The sequence below is a fragment of the Pseudomyrmex gracilis genome, unplaced genomic scaffold (genome assembly GCF_002006095.1).
Source record: "Pseudomyrmex gracilis isolate BER0280 unplaced genomic scaffold, ASM200609v1 scaffold_52, whole genome shotgun sequence".
NCBI classification, from domain to species: domain Eukaryota; kingdom Metazoa; phylum Arthropoda; class Insecta; order Hymenoptera; family Formicidae; genus Pseudomyrmex; species Pseudomyrmex gracilis.
The window spans coordinates 761529-788432 of record NW_018020636.1 but is presented as its reverse complement, the minus strand read 5'-3'; the positions used below and the strand labels follow the sequence as shown (position 1 = coordinate 788432).

General features: G+C 40.2%; 1 protein-coding gene across 5 annotated transcripts in view; it reads left to right on the top strand.

Moving 5' to 3' along the window:
* Positions 1-26904, top strand: part of LOC109853667 (putative polypeptide N-acetylgalactosaminyltransferase 9) — a 212713-nt gene that overhangs the window by 47963 nt on the left and 137846 nt on the right. For 3 of the 5 annotated variants that reach the window (XM_020425991.1, XM_020425987.1, XM_020425983.1), the window contains exon 2: positions 405-633. The gene's annotated coding sequence lies outside the window, so the exon portion shown is untranslated. Of the gene's footprint in view, positions 1-404; positions 634-22086; positions 22521-26904 lie in introns of those variants that run through there. The other 2 variants (XM_020425988.1, XM_020425985.1) reach the window with 1 other exon arrangement.

Here is a 26904-nt window from a genome sequence, read left to right as displayed (position 1 = left end):
CACATTTATTAATTCATATTTTAATAACTATTGCACATTTTGCAAAATGGTAAATAACTTTTCTGTTCGGATTGACCCGATCTACCTACACACTTCGGCTGATTCGTTCGTTATGAGACACCCTGTATATGTATATATATATATGTAAAGTTTAGAAACTAACAATTAGAAATATATTTTAAAAAAATACTTAAAATATTGAGACCCTAGTATATGTTTTATACGTTGTCACAAATCGTTTCGCTGTCAATCGGGATATTCGCACAAATGACACATTTTTTTTGTTCCCGCGAACTCGTCGTTTACGCGCGCATATATTCAGCAGCGCGACCCCAATTAAATTTTCCCGAACTTTCCAACGATTTTGTCCCGTATCTAATCGAGAACTTTCATTTCTGTTGCAGATCATCTAGCGACTATCGCGCCGCTTTGAAAATATCTCGGAGATATCTCGCTTTCCCGCGCATATTCCGGCGTACGTGGGAGGTCCAAGTTTTCGCCGATAATCCGACTTAGCATTTGCCGCTTAACAAGCCGAGCGTAATTATCGAGGATACGAAGAGGATCGTTTCGTGAGCAGATATTCCGCGTCATAAGGAGCGTTTCCGATAGCTTCTCCGGTTTCTCTCTCAGGTAAGTATCTCAAGTCCGCCGTTCTCCCGACTGCGTCTGCGCAATCTAAATGTGTCCGATACGGAATTGTCCTTGTAACATATTACATTTAGAGAATTCTCGCAAACATTTATGGAAACTGCATCAGGCGGTTTATCTTTGGTAGTATGAGATTCGCATTTAAATTTATTTTATCTGAAGATAACAAATTCGAGACTTGAAGATAAGAGAAAATGCGACACGATTTAGTACTTAGCAAATTGTTATAGGCAAACCGATTTGGGATAATTTGCTGTAAATAGCGCAGAACAAATGTTCTTGTATATATAGTACGTATATATATACAATATAGTTAAATAATGACAAGCAGAGTTAAATTAATGCATTCCATTTTTAACACGTTAAACGCTACGCCGCTTCCTGCGGACCAACGTTGTACTTTTCGTTTAGGCCACACCGGTCCCTGTGGACCGACGCTCGACTTTTTTTTTTTTTTGTGTGCTCACGCGTCGCCTGAATAAAAAATCGACCAAAATCGGCGTTTAACGTGTTAAGCGTGTTAGTTATTGTTAAATATTTACGTGCACGTTTATCTAATTGGTTTCTAAAAATATCGATTTTCCGACGCGATAACTCGCGATAAGCCACGTCGGCTTTGCACACTCGTAGAGCATAAAGAATCACTACAACACGCCGGAATGAGAAACATTGCCATTTTGTTTGGTTTTGTTTTATTTGCGAGGCCGTATCTTCGAGCGGTGTGACGAGAAACGAGCTTTACAAATAGAGAGGAAAAACAAAAAGAGAGATTTGCGCACTCGTTACCTGTGAACGTACACATGAAAAATGCATGACGCCGAAAGAATCGTTATGCTAATTTGCGAGAAATACGACGCGTTTTGCGCGCGGCGAGCCTCTGTCTGTCTCTGTACGCGATCCGTACGTCATAGATACGCGTCCATTCATACATATATACATGACCGTTGTAATTAAAGTCTGCCCATTAGATCGGTCTGGCAAGCGGTTTTCTTCGTTCGTTCGATTCATTTCCATCGCGTGTCACTTCGATTCCGCGGAATGGGAGAAGAGAGCTTTCAATCGCCGAATTCCAGTCGTTTAACAGAAATTATATAATATTTTACGCGTATAATGGTGGCATAAATTTGCAATGCTAGTCCGGTAACGGTGATTTATGACCGCGATAATTAATTATTATACACGGAGAATGTTTGCAAATTATATTTTATATTCGCGTGACACTTCGCGTCGGAATAAACGATGTTAAACAGCAGTTTTGCATTACCGCGCCTTGGCGCTTTCTGTTTTTGATACGCGCGCGTTTCCGCGACGTTGTACATTTTGGTTAAATTTCACAATGGGATTTTTTTTTTTTTTTATTCACTGTTTGTGAACATAATATTCGGGTTGTCGTACATGAGACGCGCAACGTGTGACGCGACATCGCGAGAAAGTCGCGTTTTCTGATCGTTTTCGGGATTTTTAATAGCGTGCAGAAAAAGAGAGTTACTACGCGCGTTTGATTATTATCAGTCTGGTCAAATAATTCTCACAAAGAAATTATTACGTGTAGGTACATATGTGGTAATTTGTACATCGCGTTTCTCTCTCTCTTTCTCTTGTTTTAGAATTTTAAATTATTTAATACACGTTTTTATTCTCCCCATCTTGCCAGCTTTTGATATCTTCTTTATTTGTTTTGGTCGAGTTAATTCCATAATAACAATTTAAAAGAATATACTTAGTAGAATTTAATAAAATTGTTGTTATATTGACGCAGACGTGGAATCACATTTCCATCTAATAATTAATGTACAATTACCGTGTAATTGCAATATTTAATAAATATTATTATGCATTACCGTAGATTAGTATATTGTGTAATTATATTTATATTTATATTTGATTAATTATTTATAATAAGTTTGGATAATGTACAAATGTGTGTATAAATTCTTTTAATGTTAAATCATTAAAAAGTACGCGTGGTTTGGCAAATAAGAGCCAACATATTGGAATTCAATATGTGTGTGTGTCAATGGTAGGTTTTTCCACTTGTCTATAAAACATTCTGAACTTTGGGAAAACGGTTATAGTGTGTGTCTGTGGCGCGCGCGCAAAGCAATCTACCGAAAAAGAGAGAGAGAGAGAAAAACAGTATCTGAAATCGGTCTAATCTCAAATTTAAATTAGCACCTCTCGTTTTATGCGGAAGGATTCAAATTGAAAGTACTTTCTGAGCGTGAAGTCGTGACAGGGGGCGATGAGGTACTGTGTGCGTGCGCGCTTCTTTTCACCGGAATGCCGTGACGGCGAGTGACTCGGGAGAGTGACGGAAATTGTTCGCACTTTATTCCCCATTCCATTATTCGCGGATCGTGGAAATCTCATGCATCACAAAAGAAACGATCGACCGGTGAATTTACCTTGCGTACTAGTTCGCCTATACGTATTACTAATTTATCATCCCTCGATGTGTTCCTCTCTCTCTCTCGCGCGCGAAATTGCCGAAGTCCTAAATACATGAGTTTCAAATAGAACTTGAATATCGGAGAATTTAAAGAGAGAAATTACAGTCCTCAAAGTGACCATCTTTTTTTTTTTTTTTGGTTTTTATTTCCCCTCGTTGTCACCTCACTTTCGCGAAGAGCAACGAGAAGTGTGTTAATTTACAAAAACATTTTCAATTACTTTTTGTATACGTTTAATCCCGCGCTGATCGAGATTTCAGAAACACAATATACAACATAATGAGTTTTATCACAAAGAGAATTAATTTATAACATCGATGGTCATACACAAACGAGATAGAGTCAAGTTGTAAGTTAAGTTCAGAAAAGTTTAATTTATCCGTCTCGTTATTCGCGTATTTTAACGCTTAGAATTCGAGTCGAGTGAGATTTATTCTGAGAAACATTCACTTCGCTTTCCGTCTGGCATTTTACTAGCGAGACGACGAGTTCTTGTCACAAGTACTTTCATTTGTCCGCTCATCAGTTTCACGTCCGTTCGCATGATGACTCGTTCGAGAACGTGAACGCGAATATGAGCGGGAACAGCGATTGCAAAGCGAGACACATGAGATATAGGTGACAAGGACTTCGCTCTTTCAATTGCTCGCTACCGTAAATTCACCGATGCGTAACAAGCGTGAACAACGCATTTGCATTCGACTTCTCAATAGCAGAAGTGATGAGAAATGACTTGACAATGGCTGACAGGTTTCATCCAACTAGAACTACTTGTCACGTGCGTGGTGACTTTGATCTTTATTTGCGTACAACACGTGTTGTCGCAATCAACGAATTATTTTTATACGCGTCATTTGTGCGTGTGTCCGCGTTTCTTTTGTAATAAATAATAATTATGTGTACAAACCTTTTGATATAAAATGTAAATTTATACTTGCTTTTTATTTTTATAAAAAGAACGTACAAAAAATACATATGCATTTTCAATATTGAAATAAAATATATGTACCTATTTAAAAAAAATAGAAGTGCGATAAATAAAATTTTTAACACACACAGAAGTGAAGTTTGAAGAACAAATATTATTTATTATCATTTGCGACGCGGTTGAAGATTCTTGAAACGTAAGCACACGCAAAATCGGATTCGGCTGAATCAAAATTCGCGCGAGCGGAATAAGAATGTTTATGTAAATTTGATTTTAAAACCGCGTTCGCGCAATTAGCCGTCTTTTGGCATTGCAGTCATGTCTCCCAATTAATAAGCCGCGGCGGTTGCTCGCAAATGCGTTGCCTCCCTCGTCGATTTTATATTAGTTGTAACGTAACGATAGAGCCATTTGCCGTGGCTAACGACGTAGTTATGTGTTCGTTGCGTTTCAATCCGTTATTGCGCCCGTCGTTTGATTAATACAAAGGACGGGAATCGATGAAAGCGATTGCCACGAGATTGCGCGTAATAGCAACGCGGCCGTGTAATTAAACATACTCTGTAAAGAGCTCTTCTTCCGCGAAGAATGCAATAATTTCGTCACACAAAAGTAACTACATCGTCGTTGTAAAATGTAAAATACATTCGTGTCCGGTCTGTGACAGCAGCGCGCGCGCGCGCTCGTTGCATTTAATACGAAGAGAAGAGATACGTTTGACGAAAATAATTATCATGTGAATTATTACGCGCATAATGTATGCAATTAACATAAGAAGAGGTTTTTTGTGTAAAGAAAAATTACTGTACATGCGCAGAAGCTACGTGCTTGTTTCTGAAAAAGCTCTGATCGTTAAAACTTTCATCCAACTCGACATAATTGCACGATTATCTGCGGATATGTATTTTTTTTTTTTTTTTTATTGCGAATTAATTAAGAAATATTTATAATAAGAGAAATGTCAATAATAAATATTATTAATGAAGAAATTTTAGCGCGGAAACAAACTGGTAGTTATATAGTGACATTTACAAAGAACGCATTCTCTCTTTTAACTTCAACTCCTGAATTTGCTGTCGCGCATCAAGTGCAGCTGCTGTGTGCAATTAAAAAAAAATCTGTTGGTCCAATATCGAAAAGTAACGAACGGACTAACGGTTAACGCTCTAACGATAGCACTGCAACGTTATATTGTGTGTCTATGTGTCTACGTGTGTGCGCGCACGCGTGTGTGTGTGTGTGTGCTAACGATAGCGCACGTAACATTATTATGCGCATACACACATATAACGCGATAGTTTGCGGCTTAAGATTATGCGTTGCCAATTACTTTTTATTACAGTGCGAGTCTATATCGAATTTTCGCGATTAAAGTAGCTCTCGCAAATTATTTTCTATGATGCAATTGTACATATTACTGCTCCCGCAATGTTCTTGCGCAAAAGCGCGCGAGTTAAACTCCACAACGCGCGGTCTATTTTACGCAACACGCGCGTATATATATATATATTTTTTTAAATACATTTTACGTATGTTTTATTTCTCTCTTGTGCATTTCCAAAGCTTTTTAATATTGAATTAAACGCGCAAGAGTCATTAAATGAAAAAAAAAAAAAAAAAAGTCGAATAAACGAATTTAGCCCATTGCAAGCTCGATTCTCTCGCAATAAAGCGAACTATGAAAAAAACTCGCGAGTGCGATTGATCAGGCGCATACACACACACACGCACATATATTCGGACGATTATTTCTCGTTCTGTGAATTAAATTACACGTCGGGAAATAATGCCGTGGAGTGTTTAAACGATTTTCAATGCGCCCGGGCAAAGCGAAAACAGCGCGGATTATACGCCGGACGATGTCAAGCTTTGTACTTTACATCGTCATACTACCGCCGCAGATCTGCAAAATCACGAGCGCTATCGTGATATTAACGGAGCGGCGTTTGTTGAACCGGGACCCGGCACACATGTTAAACCCTGTAAAATTAATCCGCGACAAATTTCACGTCGGCTCTCTTCCTCCTCCCTCTCTCTCTCTCTCTCTCTCTCTTTCTATACATATATGATATCGTATTTATACACGTATAGCGCGCGTGCTGCGCGCGTTCTCATCGAAACGTTACGCGCCGGTCGAATCAAAGCAGATATCGGGGTCGTAGTACAATAATGACGATTAATATTGAGTTATACGAAGTGTGTTCGAACATTTGAAACATTGCAGTTGATTATGATATCGGCGCGTTACACACACACACACACACACACACTCTCTCTCTCTCTCTCTCTCTCTTTCTCTCTCGTATTGTGTTTTAATCTCGTATAATTACTCCGCAAAAAAGAAAAATGGAAAAATTAAATCGCGCTTAAGACAGAAATTTATTTATCGCCACGTCACAAATTAATACGGTATGTTGCTTCTGTTTTGTTTGTTTTTTTCTCGTGCTACTTTGCGCCTGTTTACAATACTCGATCTACCGACGATGTCTGTTAGAATCTAGACATCGACGACAGCTGTCGATAATCGCCGCTTTTTCGTTATGCTGAGAGAATTTCCTGGAGAGTTCCGCGTTTCAGGTTTCCCTTTCACCCTCTTTTGCCATCACTATCTGCCATTCACGTTCCGACATTGATATTACTCGTAAAAAAAAAAAAAAAAATTTTAACGTCGTTCCGAGGCGAATTTATTTCTGACCATTTTGTTCGAAACGAAACTCAACGATTCATTGATTCACGGTGTGTGTCTTACACCATTGTGTATTGTATCTATAGATTGGATTAGTTGAGAGAGAAAGAGAGAACATTTTTTTTTTTTTTATCTATTTTTCGTAGAGTTATTTGAAAGACACGGACGCGAGATTTATTTCCATTTTTGTATTCAGATATCCAACGGATATCTGTTCGTTTTCTCTTGAAATCTACTGGCGGTGTATCATGGGATATAGAATTATATCGCGGTAGTTTGTGCAACCGGACTTGCGCGCGGATATCTTCCTCGCTTCCATCGTCGGAAACGAAAAACCGGAGAATTGTGAACAGAGAGAGAGAGAGAAAAACCGAATTCTTTTCCGAGATCTACAAAGAGTGAGAGAGAGAAAAAGAGACGAAGAGCGTCAGTTGTCGCGACTCAGCGAGGTCAGGGTCGCCTTTTCATCGTCGATAAAGTTGCGCGAACGTTGCCTTCTTTTCCCTGTTCCTTCGTATCCCGGGCGATCCGCTCAAAATTTTAAGACGCGACCGCAGGAAGAAACGAAATGAAACTTCCGTTTTAGTACCGCCAAGAGTCAACCGACGAGATCGAAACTCCGCGAGGATGATTCGCGCGATCGGGTGGGCAATCGTGCGCTCGGTGTATAAGCGCGCCGGAAGAAATTTGTATGAAGATTAACGAGAGATTCTGTTAAGCGAGATAAATATATCACCTCTCGCAAAGAAACGAAGAGAGGAAAGTTTAAAGATTTACTCTCTTATCTTTGTAATTTCGATTTAAGAAAACGAGAAATGCAGGGTTTCGTGGATATAATGTGAGAATAAGTGTCGCAATTATCTAGACAAATTTCACTGGTTGAATTTTATTAAAGAAATAATTGCAACTGAGTATTTATTATGTAAAGCTGGAAATATAATATTTAAGAACATTCTCAAAAAATATTTGAAACATTTAAGAGAATTGTTGTTTAATATTTATATATCTGATATAATTATTTCTTTTAATAAAATTATTAATTAATTATTTTCTTAATAAACAAAAGGCCGGTTATTTTTTCGAGACATGCTATACATTTGTGAGATAGTAACAGTAATAATAATATTTAATACTAAAACTAATAGTTCTGTTAGTAAAACTAATAGTTCTGATGGAAGTGGCCGTAACAAGTTACATTTATCATACGTACAAATCTCTTATTCTCTCTCTCTCTCTCTCTCTCTAGCGGCATCTAAACGTTGTTGCGTCGTTATGCCCGCGTTGCGTCGCGTCGGAGTCAAAATTTTCTCCGGTTTACTCGCTTTTGATAACTGTGCACCGTCGCGCAACTACGGTGCGAGAGAACGAGAGTGAGAGAGAAAGAGAGAGAGAACAAGAAGTAGAACAGAGAAGCTGCGAAGCGGTTTTCAGCTCGTTGGTCGCCTTTGTGCTCCGAGGTCAAGAGAACAGTTGCACAAGGCAAGATTATCTTTCTCTCCCGTTTCTCGCGTCCACTTCGTCCGTTGAGAGCAGCAGCTCGGCGGAAGACGACGTTCTTCAACCATCGTTTCCGCGAATTCCCATCGTGCTTCCTTCCCGATCTCTCGTGTTCTCTTCCTTTCCCACTGTTTTGCTATCGAGTCGCGAATTCATCCTTCCGTATCATATCCTTTGGACTCATTATCAAGTTTCCTTTTTTGGCTCGGCGATCATTATACGCCGAGCCTTTGTTCGGAAACACCTCTTTCGGATGCTGCGGCCTCACTTCGCTTTCACGTTTCGCGTTCCGATCCATCATATGCAGTCACGCGCTCACATCCATCGCATTTGCATTCGCATTTACGGGGAAGGTGTGCGTTGCCGCTCCTCCCTTCTTTCTCGGAGAGTCCTCGCTTCTCTTTCTTCAAAGTTTCTACATTTCACTCTTCATCTTCCGTTCTTATTCTTTTCAAATTTCTTTTTTCTCCTCCCTTCGTTGTTTTTTTTTTCTCTTCTCTCCCACGACTCGATTTATGAAAGCGGGCGATACGGGGGTGGGGAGGGGGGAGGGGGTGAGTTCCATGGTTATTTGCCTCCGGAGACTTATAATGGCCGTTTTACTGCTCTCTTGAATAAGTACTTCCTACTAAATAACATCCGCGGGAAAAGAGACGGCGCGATCCGTGCTCGCGGTCCATTACGCGCGCCGTGTACCTCGCCGGGTTAGACACGAAACCGCGCGCAGAGAGATGCGGTTTAACCTTCTTCTTGTCGGGAAGGTTGCATTTTTGCGGATAGTTAACTCGCGTGCGCGCGCGCGTGTGTGCGGAAATGCGGTTGGTTGTAAGCCCAGCGGTGCAATTACGGTGAGAAGACGACATGAGCGAGTTTGATCGATCTCTTCTCTCTTGTGCAATTTACATTTTTATCGTTTCTCCCAAACGTAGTTCTCGTTCTCATTTGTCAGATCAGAATGCGGCACTTAACGTCGGAGCAACGAAACCTGTCAAAATGACGGATTTCAGATTCCTCGTTTTAAATTACAGACATTACGTTTCGGATGGTTTTATTTTAACAAGAAAACAATATGAGTGTGCGAAATATTACATCTTTGTAGCTTTTTCTCGTTACTTAATTATTTACATATTAAAGAAATAAAAGAATAACAAAATATTTTTTCAATTACTCGTCAAATTGACGGATGTGCAAGAAGATTACAAATTATTTACATTTAACTCTGATTGTTATGGGTTACGCGTTGAACCGCGTTGATTCACGACTACACGTGTGCAAAAATTTGATCGGTCAAATAAAAAAAAAAAAAAAAAAAGCAGAAGGGAAAATAGTCGTTAAACTCCATTTGAGTTTGTCTATACCTTGTAACGCAGGAGTTCGGGATCGCGACGACGTACAATATCCGTATTGTTGAAAGGACAACGGAGGATGGGAAATGGGGGAGGGAGGGGGGAGAGGATGTTCGAGTCCGTGATCTCGACATTTCACAGACGGGATCGCACGGTCTGTGGCTGGTACGCTAGGAAAACCCAATTTGCGATTCCCTCGAATGGTGCTGCGAGGGATTGTCCTCTCTCGTTCTCGAGCCGTGTAACGATCGCGTCCACGATCTTGGGAAGTTTCGATGCAAGTTGCGCGCCATATTGCCAAGTTATGGAATACGGGGTTACGAACGGCGAGGTGACATCATCTATCACGTACTGGAGATGCAATTATTCCGACCGAGATTAACCCAGGGGGAGGAAAGGGTCGTTGCGCGCTCCAAGGAACGCCATCGTCAGTTTTGTGACCGTCGCGCATCTTCCGCGTCAAAGATGGACGCTTACGATATGGAAATGAAGAATAATATTAACTCCGAGAGAGGTGCGCCTCGTCGTCGCACGTGTATTAAAAAACATACATTATGTGTAACTTAAAAGAAGATGACGCGGAAGAGACAAGAGTTTTCGCGCGTTTTAATTTTGGCAAAAATGGAAATATTAATATGTATGACAATAAACACAAAAACGTTGTGATTTTTGAGACAACTAGCATAACACAGGCGCGCGCTACGCGCACGCTATTATTATTTTTATTTTAACGTGTAGTGTCAGAGAACACAATCTGTCACCGCGATGACAGCTAGTATATACGTCTTACAAACCATATAATACACATTAGAGAAATGTCAGAAATAACGCATAAAAATCAAAATCGAAAAATACTGATAGGGAGAAATGGAAAAACAACGTGACTAAAGGCATGTGACAAGGAGGAGTAGAAAAACACTATGTGACTAAAGTCGTGACAGAGAAAAGACTAAAAAAGAGAATATTATATATATTATATATAGAATTCTATATCTATATAACACACACACACACAAATATATACATATATATATATATATATATATATATTGTAATCATGTGAAAAAGTCAGCGATTGCGCGACCGAGGTCAGTGACCTCCCCTCCAAGGCCGCGCGGCGGAGGTCAGTGCCCCGTCAAGGCCGCGCGCCCGCGGTCAGTGACCTCCCCCCACCAAGGCCGCGCGGCCGAGGTCAGTGCCCTGCCAAGGCCGCGCGGCCGAGGTCAATGACCCCGTCAAGGCCGCGCGGCCGGGTCAGTGACCTCTCCCCCACCACGGTCGCGCGGTCGATGTCAGTGCTCCGCCAAGGCCGCGCGGCCGGGTCAGTGACCCCGTCAAAATCGCGCGGCGGAGGTCAGTGACATTACTGTAGTATGTATATAATACATATAATACAATATAAAGTATAATATTATAAATATATGATAAATTATATGTATATTATGTATTATTTAATGTTATATATAATATAAATTACAGTCACGTTATTTTCACGTGTTGTTATTTTACTCTTTCCTGTCACGTTTTGACTTTAGTTACGTTTTTAATTCTCTCTACATATACGACGAACTGTCAAAATTGCTTTTCTGTCATTATTTACTCTCTCGATCTTACCGATTCGATTTGACTCGACTCGACTCGATCAACCAACCAACTAATCGGCAACGCGGAAAGGAGGCAACAATAGATGCGATAGATTTAACTCTGAAACGCGCACTTTGCAGTACACATGAATTTTTTTATGAGGGATTTATGTAGAGTTATTAATTTTATTAATGCAGTTTTGATGTAATATTTGAGACGAATAAAGCTCACAATCGATTCGTACGAAATGACGCCGCAATCGAACGGAAAACAACTGTGTGCGTGTGCGAGAAACGGCCGATCTATGAAATACTGATTTGTGTAATTCGAATTAAAACGAAAAAGAGGAGATTAACGGAAGTGAGTGTGCAAGCGGGATGCTAACTTCCGACGAATATACATTTCGCTCTGTGGGAGGACTTTTATGGCGACAAAAAAGCCGGATAGTAATCCAAGTTAAAGACCGACGGAAAAACTGATTGCTCGCCTCGGCCGATATCTTCTGGTTTTGCCGTAACGATCTTCGTGCATGGCTTCTTGCGAGAAAATATCGTTTTATACCGATAAATCTGCATTAACGTCTCCGATTTTGCGCGCCGGATTCATGTATAGCGCGGAAAAACGGCCAAGTCTGAGTGAGTTCTCTGGGAGTCGTTAAAGCCCGACCGACGTCGTCGCCACGTGCGAGAGCGCTTAAAAACGCTTATAAAAACGTCGTTATTTGATCGATTGCGAGGCATTATTTATCATTATCGCGGAATGCGCAATATATAGCAATTTGTGAAAAGCCGAGACGCTTGCGAGCCGTCATGAGTCAACTCAGTTGATTAAACATTATTGCGCGCACTGGCGGCGGAGCGTCTACCGACGGATAATGCGTAATGTTTGCTGTGCACACGTACAAGCGTGCAGAGTAAAAGGATAAAGATAATTTTTTAATTAATTTTCACGAATCTTGAAAAATTGTTTTAATGAACTTCTGTTAGAAAGAAAAGAAAGAAATAGGCAAAAAAGAAAATTAAGTCAATATTCTTTTAAATCAATATTCTTTCTAATTTCAGTTTTTAATAACATTTTGTCAAGATGTCTCAATAATCGGACATTTATTTAAAAAATAATTATTAGATATGTAAATATTAAACATAACAATTTTCAATGTTTTTAAATATTTTTTTGCGTTTTTAAATAAGTAGTTTCTAACTTTACGTATGTAAATATTTTGTCAAATTTCTTCAATAAATGTTTGTGATATCTGTTTTCGGTCATTTATCTTATTTGTCTTTTTTCCGGATAATTGATAACGACACGTTTGGATTCCCTCGGAAATCGGAAATGAAAATAATCCTCACGGCAAAACACGTCTCGAGATAAAATTTTGATTGTCAGCTAAGGACTTTCATTTCCCGCCAACGGCAATGCGAAAAGTTGATAAAGTCCACAGACTCGTCTGTCATGTCGTATTCTAGTTATGACGATCGGGAGGATATCCTTCCTCCCGGCACTCTCCTTAACGCCGATAATATTTCAATGCTCTGGGTCAGGTGGCGAATATATACGGTGTGACGTTGGGGAGGGCGAAGGTTAGAAGAAATTGCGGGAACTGTCGATAGTCATTGCCCGGAAAGCTGCCAACGAATCGACCGAGATTAATCGTCGGACGATGTAAAGCACAATTTTGCCGCCGTCATGTATGAGCGAGTATGAATGCGGCGTGAAATGTATTTATAGGACGTAAAATGAATAGTACAACAATATTTTGTCACGCGGTACGGAAATTGCAATGCGTTGTACTTCTTTTGGAAAAACAAAAAAACATTTCAAAGTTTTTGTTTCGAATGGGAGAATGCCCGGCTCGAAAAAAGAAAATCCTTTTTATCACGCGGAACTATTTCTACGAGGATTTGAAAAGTATTTTCTTTTTTTCTTTTTTTCACGTATACTTTTTTATGCGTCGAAAAGGAAATACGTCATTGAAAAGATTTATCTCTCTCGTCGACTCGCGCAGAAATTTTCAATCCGTTCGTCCGTGTACACGCGTCGTGTTCTTTTTATGTTTCTCCGCGTCGAATATACAACATCATCGGGAATTGTTTTGCGAATTTGCGTGAGTTTTAAAAATAAGTCAGATAAGTATTTTGCTCGCGAAAATGTAATGAAACGTGCTGAGATCTCGCGAGATTTGGATTTTAATCAATATAATGGAATGTCAGACAATTGCAGACGCGCGAATATATACGAGGATGTCCTTTCTATCTGATTTGCAGAAATTGTAGAGAACACGTGATGAAATATATAGAATGTCTTTATCATCACACACCGTACTGTTAAAAGATTGCCGAGGAAATTTACGACGGCATTAAAACTCATTATTTTAATTATTGCAAATAATAATTTAGTCGATTATTTGATGACATTACGCATATGCGTAATAAATATATCGTGTTAATGTTAATAAACAAATATATGATAATATTAACAAACAATTTAACAAACCAATATTGATAAACATTTTAATAGCAATTATGTTAGCGTCGCGTATATGCAAAACAAAACGCGAAGATCTAAAAACGCGAAGAAACATGACCATCGACAAGACCATCGTACAATTGCTATGTGAGAACGACGCGATAATACTTTCGGTTGTGGTTTTTGCCGAATTTCCGCCGTAAGTGATACATCATTCGGACCGTTTGGCCGGCCAGAAATATGGCGAGCATAAAAGTGATGTAAGGCCGTGGAGAAACGGCTCGTTCGATCTCTCGGCGGCTTGATATAGCTTGATGCCTCCCTAGGTTGCGTACGGTAGAATTCCCCGGGATGAGAGAGATCTGGCTCTTCTTCTTCTTCTTTTTTTTTTTTTTTTTTCGTTTGAAAAGGTTCCTCCTCCGTCGGCCCGAATTTAACTCTTAGGCGGCAACTGATATACGAATCGACGGCTGTACAAGAAAAGAAATTCGCGACGATGTAAAAGTATGGTGATTTTTCAAGACGAGCCTAAGGGAAAAATTTCTGAAACGTCTTTATTTGTCACGACAGTCATGGATGGCTTCGGGGGAAAAGATATATTCTCGCGATTCGGGCATGCGCGCGTACACGTCAATGATTAAATAATTCGCTTTGCGCGACGCGACGAAAAATATCTACAAAAACGCGCTCTTGAGACTGAAACACAATTAATCAATAGTTTGCTCGTGAAATTGTCAATTAAGTTGAAACAGACCGATACGAGCAATAATCACAAGTTGGTCGTGTATAAGTATTGGATTTATTTAAATATCACAAACGTTTCAGTCCTTAGGATTGGACCTTCTTCAGTGTGAATGATACAATGTAATCTGATAAAATCGAACTAATTAGCGCACATATTCTTCAAAATTAAATTAACAATTACTCACTCAAATATAGAATACACGAGAGTCGCACAGCATCTTCAACACAGCGGAGATGTAAACTTAGTTATTCAGAAACTTTGTACCGACATGTAATCTTTACAAACAGTTATATGTATATCCCCTCTATCAATATTTTATTATTCGCAAATGACCCTCAAAAATCAAACATGTTGATTACAATTCACAAGCAGGCCAATCATTTATAACTTTGATTTGAACATTTCTAAGAAAGAAATGGTTTAAGCTTGTCTGTGTCTGACATAACATCGATCGGATTATCCTGCAACTAAATATGGAGCATTTCAGAAATCGATCTTTTATAAAAGAATTTTTCATTGTCTAATATTTTAACATCATTTGGAAACGTTACATTTTTCACAGTTAATTTGATATACAACATTTTTATTGTGGTTCTGCGCTATAGAATCCTTATGAACTTTTATAAATTTATCCAATTTGTTCAAACTTCTGAAATGCTCCATATTCAGTTGCAGGATAATCCGATCGATGTTATGTCAGACACAGACAAGCTTAAATCATACTTTTCTTTCTTAGAAATGTTCAAATCAAAGTTATAAATGATTGGCCTGCTTGTGAATTGTAATCAACATGTTTGATTTTTGAGGGTCATTTGCGAATAATAAAATATTGATAGAGGGGATATACATATAACTGTTTGTAAAGATTACATGTCGGTACAAAGTTTCTGAATAACTAAGTTTACATCTCCGCTGTGTTGAAGATGCTGTGCGACTCTCGTGTATTCTATATTTGAGTGAGTAATTGTTAATTTAATTTTGAAGAATATGTGCGCTAATTAGTTCGATTTTATCAGATTACATTGTATCATTCACACTGAAGAAGGTCCAATCCTAAGGACTGAAACGTTTGTGATATTTAAATAAATCCAATACTTATACACGACCAACTTGTGCTTATTGCTCGTATCGACCTGTTTCAACTTAATTGAAACACAATTATCTAAAAGGACGTATTAATTGCAAAGAAGTATTTTATTTGCGCGAGAATTGTTTTGCTCTATAAATAGTGTGTAGTGAATGAAATTCGAAATACGTTTGACGATCGTTACACGGACACGGAAAAATGTTGCTTATTTCAATAAAATACTTTCTGTATTGACGAAGCAATGAGTGCACGAAAAAAAAAAAAAAAAAACCTAGAGTGCTTCTTACCGAGGCAGCATCTGCAGACAGACTACACAATTTTTGTTGCCCTTCGCTTCTCTCCGGTTCTCCGCTGTGGAGTTGGAAATAAATTGCCTTTACCGTCGGCAAATTTAGTTCCCAACGGCGACCGATGCGGATCGACGCCCATGATCGTTGCACTTGTCGGGACCCTTCGGAAATGTAGTAATTTTTCGCGAACGGTAAAAGCTGCAAGCCACATCGGGAGAGCCTCGCCGAGATCATTTTTTACGTTATACGCGGTGAACGAGCTGGAATGGAAAGAGAAAGAGAGTCGAGAAATATGCTTTCTTTGAAAATAACGCGCGCGCGTTTCTAAATAAGACAGTTCGTGTTCCATCGTGCGGGAATAATATATTGCGCGTGGCTCGACACAACGACGGAAAAGTGACACGCAATTAGGACAATTTCGCGCGCAGTAGTCTCTCGCACACTTTGGCCGTGCGGCCAATTTGTATTTGAAAAACAAAAAAAAAAAAACAAGTAACATTGCGCAGCATGTGTATAAACGAATCTTGCCGAATGTGTCACAATCACATTTACTTGACGCTTCGCGCGCTTGACTACGTTGACATCTACTACATTGCTCTCGATATTCCGATATTCTCGCGCGTCGCAAACACGCGAGTGATATTCACGGTAGAGTACTTACGAACAATGGCGAATCACGTCGACAAGACATTACGTATTAAACTGATGTTTGCCCATCAGCGCGATTAAACGCTCGCAAATAATATCCATTCGGCGAAATCTTTTAATCATTTGCCGTCGCACGATGATGGTGGAAAAAAAAAAAAGCAATGCGTCATCGCACCGCGGCGACGTATAATATTCTGGCATCTGACATCTCGGTGACAATCGACAGTTACAATGGCGCGTGCAACGGAGCGCGCGTACACACACACAGAGCGGCCCATCGATCGGAAAGCGATCCGGAACGAAATCCGGGAACGTTATTTTTTTTTCCTCCGTCCTCCTTCCGTCCCTTTTCTCTTCGGGCAGACGTATATGATCGATCACGTCATTATTGAATCGTCTATTAATCATGGAACAATCGAGATGGTGCACACAGGTGCCGTGTGTTAAATGAACTCTCGCCGTAAATTCTGATACTCAATTACCGCATCATCGTCAGTGTAATCTGCGGTTTAACGGATTAAATTCTCGCGACCTCGCGCGGCGGTGATGCGCGGCGCGGTCAATTGACACATCTCGCGGCTCGCAACATCCGCGCGGCGAGTGTATTCGAAGTTCTTATCGAATTTCGCGTCACACAACTTTTCTCAAGCGTGATGAAATTTTTTTGTTTTCACTTAAGAGCAGAACAAGAGGACAAATTATTTGTCATCGTGGTGAAAGCGGCTTTAGTTAATACAGAATTTATTGAATGTGTCACTGAGTTATCGTCTTGATATAAAAAAGTAAAATAATTGACACAAGAAAAGACAGATGTAAATTTGTTCTGTGACCTCTGATCGGTCAGAGACCAAGAAGAAAAATAAAAAATGACAAAACGCTCGAAGCAATGATTCAGAAAAATATTAACGTACAAACGTACCAATAAAATATATATGTTGACACAATTTGTCAATATTACACAAAATGACGTAAGATAAAAATACGACGCGGAGTGAATGTGTCTGATCATGATTAAATAAACGTCCCACTGACAACCGAAGCATAAAGACGAACCTACCTATATTTAAAGGGCCGATGCACTCGATCGAAGCGACCCACAAAGAACGATGCTGTCTCAGAGACTCTCTTGTATCTTTTTTACTGATTTATTAATTTCTCTCTCTCTTTCTCTCTCTTTCTCTTTCTTTTTCTCTTTCTCTCTCTTTCTTTTTCTTTCTTTCTGCAGTGTGTAAAGCGGACATTTGAAGTCCGAGAGTATCGCAACCGTAATTACGAATTCGTTGAGTGTAGTGCCGAAGAACGTGATGTCTCTCAAGAAAGTGTACATCCCGCCTTTTTTCTCACTTCGCGAGATATCTCGATTGAAGTTTCGCGAATGTCGCAAACATCTAAAACATTGTTATTATTGCTCATCGACAAAACAGTTTTCAGAATAACGCAAGATAATTATTTCCGGTATGTTTTATTTTTATTTCTGGTATTTGGAAATGTGAATGTTTTTTTCCATTTGAGAAGAGATACGTCTTCTTGTCTATTCTTCCTTTCATTAATGAAGTCACGGAGTTAAGAATAGCAATGACAACAATTTCCTGGAATCGTGCATGCGCTTATCTCGATGTACGCGAGAGATGCATTATTCAGAGATTCGATTATCAACATTCCAATCTGTGATGGGGAAGCGTTAAGGGAAGCGAAAGAAAAGTCAATTGTCGCGCAATATATTGAAAGAATTATACGCGCGTTACCGTCAATGTCTGTCCGTAAATTTTTTATTTATTTTCTCGTCGCGTAAAGCGTTGCGACTTTTACGATATATATACGCGCACACGTGATACATTATACAATATTTTTCCGAAGAAAACACACGAAGTAGTACTCGCGATAGAGAATCTCCGAGAGGCAATTCGCAGTCGTGTCAGCCGTCCCGGATACATAATTACACGGGAAGAAAAAGATTTGCTAGACTAGAGAGGAAGATCAATTACTACACGGCCAGCAAGAAAAAACTGTGCTAAGTCTATTGCATTTTTTATTTCGCCGACAAAACGTTTCGTTGATAAAACAAAACATTCATTAGACTCGGCGAATTTTTCTCGTCTCGGCCGTGGCAAAACTTTTTTTTTCCGTGTACGTACAAACGATGAGGATTTCATCAATGGAGATCCAAGATCGATCGAAGTGGCGATTTCGAGTGACACGAGTAATTTCGCTGCTCGAGAGATACATCTCGCGACGAAAAAACCGATCTCGAACCGGGATCTCCGACTTTCGCGCGGCAATCGCTCGGGAAATTCTGCCGCGCTGATTAGACCCTATTCTATTCCGAAATGAAACGGGAGAGAGATCGGGACTTCGCGACCGCGTAGCGACTATCGATGGTCCACAAGCGCGCGTCCTTAATTCTGATTAAACGTAATCTTTGCGCGGCAAGAGCAATCGGGCGCAATCACAGCCTTCCCTTTTCCCCGTGAAAACTTTTCAGAGTCCCATGGAGAAAAGAGAGTTCACGAAGTTAAACAAGGCGCGCGCGGGACAATTCGAGACGTTATCGGTCGAATATCGCGACTAAAATCGTTTCGTGTGGAAGAAGAGAGAAAGGTAATCGCACACACACACACGTACATTCGCTCTTACGTTGTTCAATTTTCCCCGCCGCCGCTACATTGCAAATGTCACGCACACGATTGCGATCTTTACCGAAGTCATCCCGATAGAAAATCTCTTTTCCACACCAGTGGTAATAAAATTATTCGTGACTGTACATACAGAGTGTTTGAAAAACATTTCGACACAGTCGAAGTGTTAAAATAGATTGGGTCAATTTGAAGAGTCATTTACCACTCTATGCAAAATATCCAGTATTTATTGATTAATTAATGCGAGCTAATGGGAAACGATGGTCTGTAAACGTGTGTCCAATCATCAATTGTATACTCGCCGTGAAAATCAGCTGATCGCAAGAGGCTGTTTGCTGAAAATGACAAATGACTTTTCTCTTCGGACTCGATCTGTCTTCACATTTCGGTTTTTGGTCAAAATTTTTCATACACGTAGCAAAAATTCGAATAGCGCGAATAAAAAACCTTTTCGACAATTTGAGACCGCATACAGTTGCGTAATGTGGTTGTGGTTGCGAATCGGACTTTTGTCGGAATGTAAATATCTATAGCGCGCGTCGACGGTTTTTCGTTTCGCGCACCTTGCGCGATTCATCGCCAATGTTGCTATCGGCAATCGAACAAATTGCTTCTCCCTTCCATACAGCTGGTTTTCGAATTACGAAGCCCATAAATACAGGGACCCCGTTCAATCTACGGCGAATTTGTTGGCGGGAAATATCGGCTAGCTCTGCGGCTACCGCCGAGAGACCGCCGCCTATAACTTATCAGGGGATATCGCTCTAACACAGAATTCAATCGCCGCGAAATAAAACGTGACACGCGAGACACGGTTGGTTGACACTTCGCGCGGATATTCATCCGTCTCAAAAATAAAGTTGCTTCTGTCAAAACTTCTTAACTAATATTAACGCGTTGCGCGGCCCTCGACAGATGCGGATTGACAAAAATATTTCGTGCGATAAAAAATCGATTTCGTCGAATACGTTCTCAGAAACGAACGTGTCGACATTATTTTACATCCAACATCATATTTAGTGCATTTATGCGTCAGGTCGGCGGAAAAATAATTGCTTTTTGTTATAACCAGAGGACAACACAGGCGCGCGCTACGGCGCACGCTATTATTGTGTTTTTATTTTAACGTGTTGTGTCAGTGAACACAACCTGTCACCGCGATGACAGCTAGTTATATACTAGTTACATACGTCTTACACAAACCATATAATACACATTAGAGAGATGTCAGAAATAACACATGAACGTCAAAATTAATAAATAGTGATAGGGAAGACTAAAGTCACGTGATTTTAGTCACGTGTTGGTTTTCCATTTCTCCTTGTCACGTGACTTTATTGTAGTTACGTTTTTAAAGCCACGCGCAACGAAGTCGCGGTCGAACAGTGCGAGGCAGTACCGTACCTCTTGATTCGTACGACATGAATCGAAGAAACACACCCGAAAAACGTCTAATCAGCGTCGAGATAAAAGCGGCAACAATCAAGATCGATAGAATCGATTGTGATTATTTACACACACGCTTTTTCTGATAGGTTTTTGTTATTTCAAACGTTTTTGATGAAGCCGCAAATTATTTCCGCACCGACCTGATATTAATATTGCAGAAATACGCACAACATACTATATTATACTAATATACTGTACTAATATTGTGTAAATTATTTGATACGTATACATTATGTGCAAAATTACGTAGACGTGTGTAATTAAATCGAACAATGCCTGTGACACACGCGTGTGATTTTGTGCAAATCTCAGCGCGACGTTTTACGTCTGTACACGCTTCGCAACGATACAACGCACACAGCCTTACGTCATTACAGGCTAATTACGTACCGCGAAGATCTGTAATTTGCGGAGGAAAGCGGTCGCCGCCTTTACGGCACGTATCGTTTAATCTCGCAACGCTTTTGATTCACAAACGATAATTGTTTAGCGATTATCCTATTCTGAACGCTTGCTACTGTCTCGGTTCTAAAAAAATCACGCACACACACTCGCATTCACACGACAATCGTTTTGCTCAAAACGTCAGGTGTATTTATAAAAGAAGGATTTAATATACACGTAGACGAGTGCATGGGTAATTTAAGAAGAGAGAGAGAGAAGGAGAAAGAACACATGTCGCGCTTATGTTAAATAAATTATATTTACACATATTGATTATTAAATAGAAAATCGAGTTTGTTTGCTATTTGCGTTGCAGCGTGTTTAATTAATTCTCTTCGTTCGAATGAATACAAGAACATTTTGAATGAAGACAAATTTGATACTAGAAAAAGAAACGTAAGTAAATAAAATACAACTTAAACTCTGAATAATTACCTGTTTTCTCGAGGATGCGCGAGGAGATCGGAAAACGAAAATTCAACCGCGTTGCTGCATTTTGCTTATCTTTATTTACAAATCACGTAGTCGTCGCTGCTGTAGACCTTGTTCTCTCGCGGTTGCTGCAAAATATCGCAAACCAGAGGTGGAACGTATGGTTTCATCATGCTTCACTTTGCAACGAGAGACGCGAAATGTAGTTTACAATGTACATTCCGCGAGATTGGCTTCCGCGCGATTTCCCGAGAAATTGGAGCCGCGGAAGCTCGGAGATGCCCTTCTCTCTCTCTCTCTCTCTTTCTCTCTCTTCTTCTCTCGCGGATGTGACCTTTCACGACGCGAACCACGTTTCTTTCTCGTATAGAATAATTCAGCGGCTTTTGCTTCAACAGGTGGACGTGTTTCGCTACTCACGGCTTAATTTCAGAGAGTTTAGAAAACGCGCGACATGGAATCCGCGTCTCCCTCTCCCTATATATATATATATATCTTTCTCTCTCTCTCTCTCTCTCTCTTCTGAAGAATCTGTTGAGCAATCGTTCGCTGGATGAGCCGGCCGAAGGCTTTCTGCTTTCGCGCAAAGGCCATCGAGAGAGGTATGCCTGCGCTCCGTCTTCACGGGTTTACCTTCTCTCCTACCTGGTTCACCTTCTCCTACTCCGTCGAACCTGCAGGTCGCAGGTGTACGGAGCCCGGTTATCGGCATCGCTCGACCGCCGCGTCGCTCTCAGTTGCCGCCTGGTCGTCGCCGGGTTCAGCAGGAACTTTCTCCGATACCGATTTCTCTCGGTGTAACGCACGGTCACGCAATTTAAGGGATATCCTTGACAGCGCTTTGATTAGATTTTGCTTATCGCGCTAACGGAAACAATCGCAACTATCTCTCAAATTATCGCGTGTTATCAGTCGTTACAACTCGCGATAATACTTTGGAATTTTTCTTTCAAAATTTCAGTCCGGAGTATTGCTTTCATTTGTGCTGACTTTGGAAAGGTACTTTCGAAAGTACCACGTAGTGCATCGCATCGACAAAGTGGTCCGAATTTTATATTTTTTTACGTTTTGTTGTTTAACTCGGTATCAAAGTGTGTGCGCGTGAATGCAAAATTGCCGTACATCCACGTCTTCCACGTCTGTTGATTCCACACGCAGCATTTTTATACGTGAACTATAGTGTAAGTTTTATACCACGTATATCGTACATATGTTGAACGTTTATATTTTGGTTCTGAAAAATTTAATTAATTTTTTGTTGAATTATTATTTATTAAGTTGTTAATTATCTTTCTGATATCTGGTATTTTAAAAAATACAACCGCGTGAATTATCAACTACGTTTTTATCGATTTACCGATTCTCGATATTTGCAAGTGTGAATATTTCAATATCGTATGTGATTGTGTACGTACGAGAGATATTTCTCTAATAAAAAAATAAATCTCTCTTTTTTGTCTCTTTCTCCGTGTTATCTCTCTCCGTCCGGTAGATCACACACACACAAGATGCGAAGTCTTGTGTCCATATGAAAATCACTTTCACCGATACGCACGACGAATATTGCGCAACGAATCTTATGACGTTTATTATTTTTGCCGTGAGTTTCTTATATAATTCGTACACACAATTCAACAACGCGCGATAATTCGTCTGTCGCTCCGTCTCAACGCTAATGATCGTCGCGTATATCAACTATAAGTAGATACGCGAAATTCGATAAATCGCGCGATATGTAGCGTAATTTTATTTGTTGTCTCAAACGAGAAATCTATATTTAATTCAATCTCAACATCGTTAAGCAGATTAAAGAGAGATTTCACATTCTCGCGCGCGATTTCCTAAGAAAATACACGGCATATTGACATTTTTCTTCTCGCCGGTAAAACGTGTATACTCGGTCCGATTGAAATTCGATTATTAAATCCGAATCGCTCGTTCGTGCAATCTTGTCACTTACCGAAAGGTAAGTGAAACGTAGGAAAAAATAATTGATTCCACATTTAGATTGCTAATCTTGACGAAGTTTCCGATAACGTTGCGCACAACAACGGGCTTGTCAATGTCGCAATTAAAGACAATTATAACGCAAAGTGCGAATTATGACGGGATATGTCGATAAAAATAAAACTGTTCGAACGAACAGTTTTGTACGTTTTTCACAAACTGTCAAAACTCAAATGTGATAAGTTTGGTATCATATTTATTATTACCGTTCTAGAGACAGTTTGGATTTGATATATTTGACTGTATCAAATTACCGACGTCTGAAAAATAAAACATATTTTATTTAAAGACAGGATAGAGATTAGAAATATTGTATTATATTTACGAGAGAGAGAGAAAGGGGAGAAAGAGAGAAAGAATACACATGGAAATGTGATTACAGTCTCAATATTACATTATGAAAATAGTGGAAAATTCTTTTGATTACATTTTACGTCATACGTTATGTTCTCGCAATTAGAATACGAGAAAGTTGCTGAAAGCATAAATCTGTCAGAGAGTTTAAATTAAATGTGTTATCTGATTAAATTCCAATATCGAAATAATCGTCAGCGGATTTGATTCTCTTTTTTTTCTCTCTCTTTCTCTCTCTCTCTCTCTCTTGTTATCGCTCTTTCTTCAATATCTCATAAAGAAGTTAGCGAACGGTCTGGAGAATCAGCTCCGGCAAAGCCGAAGAATCCAAGCGGTCTTTACGTGTCTGGCTTTTCTATCGCGGTTGCTTCCGGTAACGGCGCAGCAGACCACGAAGGAACTGCGCGATGCGAAACGCTGAAGGGAAGGAAGGAAGAGAAGGCGGAAGAATATCTCACAGTAACAGGCTCTGGTTGAAAGTCAGTCGCGATGTTGTTTGATGGCTTTTGAAGCTGTTACGTTTTCTCGAAGCCGCGTAACAAAAATCGCGCGCCGCGGATCTGTGTTTTCTCTTATATATTCATGAATGAGGAAAATATTATTTTGAATATTAAATGTCACGGACAAATACCACTGGCATTTGTTGAAGAAACAATTATACAACAATGTATTTATGTGTGTAGAGTTAGAAAATAATAATTTATAACACGTCTTATAAAATATATTGAAAACATTGAGAATCATCGTTATGTGATTATTAATTAAATATCAAGTAATTATTATTTCTTTGCTGAAATGTTTCTAATTACATGTCCGGTCATTGGGACCTCGTATATGAGAGTATCGATGCGTTTAATTGCAGTTAAATCAGTGGATTATATCGACACGATTAAAATGGAATATCCGGAGAACTCTTATTTGTCACGGATATATATATATATATACAAGGATATGTACACACAGATATGTACGTAAGAATACATTTACATCTTTAAATAGCTTTAATTTCACACGAAGAAGATGAGAAACGGAATAATTGACGCAATAAGTAGCGCGAACGATATCATCGGCGTGAACGTGGAAAAAAAAAAAAGAACAGAAAAAATTCAATATTATTCCTTTACGAGCGCCAGGAAGTACTTGTAATTACCCATTTGCTTTGCAAAAACTAAAATAGACGAGTGGTCACTCACTGGCGCGCGGTCATTCACTCGGCTTATCCCGTTGGTCAAATTCCGCTTGCCGTGCTGTTCGGTAATCTGTGACGATCTGTAACGAATCTACTCGAATGGAATTTAAATTGAAGCGCAACCATCGGCATCGCGCTATAAACTACGAGAGAGCGAACTATGCGCGCGCGCGGGAGCGCAGAGAGAGATTCTTCCGCGCGCCTTTATTCGCACCACCGCCAAAGTATGCGCTGAGTTATGTGCAACGTGTCGGTGAAAATCAATCAGATCGATTGGCCAGATATACGCGCCGCGCTCCGTGAGACCGGACCGATGTACATATATTCATTCGCGGCGATGTGTTTCCCGCCCTCTGCGCGTTCGCGCGCGGCTACTGTTTTCTCCGTGAAATACCGGGGATTTGATTCGCGGCGGCATTTCGTTTTTGAACGGTATGTATGTTTCCCGTGCGCTGATTGCGCGCACGCCTGTTTCAAATATCCGCGTATACCGCGATAAATAAGCGGCTTATGCGGTAATCTAATCCCGCGGTGCATAGTCGACGGAGGCGCTTCTCTCCTTCTCTTTGGACGAAGTACGCGGATACGGAATGCGCGCGTATTCACCAGAGTACTACTACGGGGGGGAGTTTTAAAGAGAAAGGACGGGAACTGGTAGAGAGGACGGCGCGCGAGAGTCTAGTCTTGGATAAGAGGAGAGTCGGTGATGAAACGATGGTGATGCTGGCAAACGTAGGTTATAGGATTATATTCTCGACGAAAGAGAGGAGTGAGACGCCAATGAGCCGTGCGCGGAATCAAGATACTCTCGCGAAGCGGATTCCCGACTGATACATCACACCGGATTTGACTCGGGTATATCGCGACGACAACATTGCGCTTTGATATTTTGCGCGCGGTCTCTCTCTCTCTCTCTCTCTCTCTCTCTCTCTCTCTCTCTCTCTCTCTCTCTCTCTCTCTCTGCGCTTCCGCGCTTCGCACGAGATAATCTCGCAGGATCGCATTGGATCTTATTCGTCGCTTCCACGAAATAGCTCTGAGCTATGCGGTTTCAGAGTTCAACTATACCTTCCCCTCCCCGCGAAGTCTGTATACTAGTAATACTATTAATAGAGGAGTTAGGTAGGAATTTGAGATACGCGATAGAAATGCGTAAGTTATGCGTAACTCAGCTGCTGAGCGACCACCACGTAGAGACTAAAACCTCTCCTGCCCGTCCGGTATAGTCACGTTTAATCAAATTCTAACTTCCGTTTCCAACTTTTTGCGCAAGTGGGAAAGTAGATTTTAATTTTTCTAATTAGCTCGCGCGTTGATTTGATTTCACGAAGCTCTTTAGATCTCCGAGCGTCGCTCGCTCGGAAGTCGGAAGTTGTTGTTGTTGCTAATTACCTGATCGCAAAGTCACCGCGACGCTAACGTTGTTCTCTCTCCGCGCGTGCTTCCTCCTCGACGAGTAGTTCAATCTCTTAACCTTGCACTTGAAACCGCCGACTTCCTGTCGCCCCGTCGATAACGCGCGCGGTTAAATGCGCGGTCGAGGAGCGTTTCGCGAAAGAGCGGACAGAGAGCGACGCAAAAGCCGCCGTTTCATTACGGAGGGTTTATTACGCCACCGAATTAGGTCGAGACTTTACGGGGCGAACTTTACATCGCTTGGCTGCGCGACGCAGTCCCCGTGCCATAAGTTTACGAGCATCGTTCATCGAAGAGAAAGACCATCGTATATCGTCGGTGACATCCGCTCGCTTGCCAAGAATGCGCTTTTGAAACGAGGTACTTATTATTTTATATTTTTTGTTCAAAGACATTTCTAAGATCGTAAAAAACAAGTATGTGACGCCTTCAGAGATTTCTCACATTGTCTTCAATTTGTTATCGAATATAAAATATTCAATAATTATAATTTTTTTTAAATAATTATATATTTATTATTTAATAATTATATAAGTTTTTAATCTTTCTTTTTCTCAGAATAACCAACCAATATTAACTTTTTAAAATTATCATTAGAT